This window comes from Rattus norvegicus, chromosome 10, assembly GCF_036323735.1.
Source record: "Rattus norvegicus strain BN/NHsdMcwi chromosome 10, GRCr8, whole genome shotgun sequence".
Classification (NCBI taxonomy): Eukaryota; Metazoa; Chordata; class Mammalia; order Rodentia; family Muridae; genus Rattus; species Rattus norvegicus.
The window spans coordinates 57360923-57364805 of record NC_086028.1 but is presented as its reverse complement, the minus strand read 5'-3'; positions in this window follow the sequence as shown (position 1 = coordinate 57364805).

Here is a 3883-nt window from a genome sequence, read left to right as displayed (position 1 = left end):
TGGGTGCCTGGCCTTCCTGGACCAAGGGAATTTACCAGTTATCATATTCTGTATTTGTGGCTCCCCAGAGAGACAGCCAGTGTTAGGATCCTCACTCATCCCTGAAGAAAAACAACACTCCGAGTATCCAGGGGGTGAATTCTAGGTCCAGCTAGTGGCAGTTTTGGGTCCCATAAAGACAGGCCTCTACTTTTCTCCTTCTTCTACCCATGAAGGGCTTTGGCCTTATTTGGCTGAGAGCCAGCTTACCCTAAAGTAAGATCTCTTACCCAGGGAAGATCTCTAAACATGAGCCCTTCCTTGCTGTGCCCTCTGAGATGGACTCAGGACAGTGCTGAAGCAGTCAGAACTGGTCCTTCCCCTCAGACTCTTCCCGAGGAAAGTGTGATGGAAATAGTGAACTCCTGTCTCCCATATCTCATTGACAGCCTCTCCTTACCTAACACGCTGGCCTCCACAGCCCTATTATGACTGACAACCCCTGACGGCTCTTGGGTTCTAGAGGCAGCACGGTGACTGAGCCAGAGCGGTCACCATGAGTATGGCCAACAACTCAAGGACTGGTCTATATAGAATAGACGCATGCTTGATTCAGTGAGCCAGCTGGGGCAGCAGAGCAACTCAAGTGAGCTCTGAAGGAGAAGTAGAATGACTGGGGGAAGGAAAGGGTTTGGTAGGGTGGGTGGAGGACTCTACTACTAGACACCACCCAGCTGAGGTCTGGAAAGAGGCTTCCGGAGAGCAGGACCCATAGTGGAAAAGGATGCCTTAAGGCTGTCTGAGTGACAGCTCTTGTAGCTGGGTAGAGGTGCACCAACACACACGGCTCCTGTTCGTGTGGAAGGCTTTGGGTTGTAAATGGCTGAAAACTAAGTGGACAGTGCAGTGCCCTACTTGACGGGAGTGTGGAGGGAAGACCATCCAGTCGCTCGCTTAAGCGGACAAAGGCCTGGGCCCCAGGGGAGCTGTGCTTTTACTCTCCCACTGCAGCCATGAGTCACTTCCTTCCAGGAATGACGGGAGGGTGCAGGAGTTGGGGCTTCTGATGGTGCCAAAGTACATCTTTCTATTTTGTTAGGGAAGATACAAGCTTTCTGAGAAACCATGTGGGGGCTCCCCCTTTATGCCTCACTGGGTAGAACCAGGGTACACACGCTTCCTTTGGCCAGACACTGACAGAGGAGGTGGGTTTCATTTGTAATACCATAGATCAGGAGTTGGCTTGTGTTTCCTGATCAAGGGATTTCCATTCACTAAACAAATGAAAAATTCTAAATCCCAGCAGGAAGGGCAAGGCAGGGGGAGCTGCTGGGTAAGCAGCAGTGTCTGGTGTCACCTCTCCAGGCCACTTGGTGGCTCTGTCTCCACGGAGTGCAGCAGGGAAACATTAGGAGATTGCAAGAGAGCAGGTGGCTTGGTTATCAAGGATCTTCAGTCCTTCCTCCATTTTCTAAGGGCCAGGCTTTCTCTGAGGGGCCCACTGGACCTCCGAGGTTATAGCATCCACCGTAAACACAGCCCCGCATGTGACATGGAGCAAGTCTGCACTCTGGACCTCAGTTCCACTGTGGAAGGGCCAGGTTAGACAGGGTCAGGGCCCTTCCTACAGTTGGAGATCCTCATCTTAGGTGACCACCCCTCTCCTTCTGCCATCTAGAACTCCTCCTCAAAATGCCTCTCTGTCCCTGTGAATCAGCTGAGAGCAGTTTCCACCTGAGGTTCAGCTAGTTGCCAAAGGCCATCTTTGGGCAACACCTATATTTGCCTTCAACATTTTGTATCCAGGTCCCTCCTCTTGCCATGTGAACTAGACATTTTGGGTCACAATTAGCCCAACACAAAATTCTGATCATTACTGTCTTCTGAATGCACTTGCCAGGGACTTAGGAGTCCATAAAGATCTCTCATTCCAAAGACCTTGGCCCAAGGATCCCTAAATTATGAGTCTCTAAGGGCAGGCAATGGGTGTCTTTTCTGTTCCCTCTGAACTCTCAGTTTCTTTGGGGAATCTGCCTGGGACAGATGAAGTCACATCTCTCAAAACCCACTGCTTGCAATAGGAAAGCTTTGGCTCCAGACTCTAGGCAGGACACCAATTCATTAACAGAGTCACCTGTGAAATGGATAGATACTCTTGGCTATATTCTTATCCATAGAAATAAAAGGTGATGACTGAATTGTCTGGCGAGAAATTATATTTAGCTTCCCTACCCTAAAGCAGAACCTCTTCTTCCCAGCAATCTCTTCCCAGCCCCACAGCATCTTAAAAGCCTTCTCTCTCTGCCTACCAGGAGGGGTTTTAGCTTCTTCACATTCAAAGCCTTTTACACAAATGAATCACCTCACATCACAGGAGGAAGCCCTTCCATTCTGTGACTGGAGGTGTCTAATCAGCCTGAAATCTTTGCAACCAGATTTTCAGTTAAGTTCCACTGGAGATTACAGAGCCAGGTAGGGCCTGGGAGCTTGGAAAAATCATGATCTGTCTGTCCAAATGCCATTTCCAACATAGAACTTCAGGCTACCTACACCTTCCTGATCTCAAAGATAGAGCTTGGAAGTCAACCCAGAACGCCCTGTTATCCAATCAAGACCTTAAATCAGGCTTTATAGCAACAATGGATTAATATGCCCAGCAGGTCGCAGAACTATCTTAATGTTTCTCCCACTTCAGACATTGAATCCCCTGCATTTCCTCGCCAAAGGTCACTGCCAATCCCTGCTCACACAGCCTTGTAGAAGCACTGCATATACACAAGGTTATGTAAAAAGAAAGACTTGCCTCCTGTGGCAGATAGAAGCCTATGACATGTATAATCTGCTGTGTCTCCTTCCTTCCGCCACACATGAAATCATTTATTTGGGGGTTATTCTAGTTCAAGACATATTAAGCTTGGATAAATTCTTTTTCATTCAGTAGTTAATTTTAAGTTCGAATTAAGATAAAAATCAAAAGGGATGGAGTGATGGCTCAGTAGTTAATAGCACTGGATGTTTTTCTAGAGAACCTGGTCTCAGTTCCAGCAGCCACACACTTTATATATATAAAGACAACGTCAAATTTTGTAGATGACACAATCTGAAGTGTGTGCAGTCCAGTGACTTTGACAAAGGCACCTACCTACCTTGTAAGCCACACTCTGATTCCATCACCTTCCCCTCAATAGATTTCCCCATCTCTTTCAGCAATCTGTGCCTCCTATGGGAAGGCAGGTCCTGGTTTGTCTTCTTGGATTGGTTTCTGCCCACTGAACTTCACAGAAATAGCATCATTATAGTTCCTACTCTTAGGTCTGATTTCTTAACAAAATACTTTGGACATGTATCGCCGATGCTGTGAATATCTGCTCATTTCTGCCTTTATCATGTAGTATTCCATCGTGAATTTGCTATAATCTGTTCATTCTGTTGGGGGACATTTGGGTGTTTCCAGTTTGGGGCTATTATGAATAAACCGGTTATGAAAGTCTCTGGATACTTTGTTATTGTGGGCATATACTTTCATTCTTTTGGAGTGCCTGAGAATGAGTCTCCATCCTTTAAACAGCTGCTCACCTCTCACTGTAACCGTGCAGCAGAGTGAACACATCCCCTGTTGGAGGGCATGTAGGGTACTTTTCATGTATGGTTGGTGCTATCCAAGAGAAAGCTGTGTGTAATTTGTGCACTAAATTTGTGCACATAAGTAAGAAGGGTACGTTCCTTGAATGAATGGCATGCTGGCTTGAAGGATGTGTATTTGATTCTGAGATATCAACAAGAAGCAATTTGCCTTCTAAGAGGTCCTGTCCATGCGTGTCTGTGTCTGGGCCTCTCTCACACACACCTGAGCAACTCTGTGTGGAATCATATCCAACCCTTGCTCCTTTATCTTTGAAAAAGG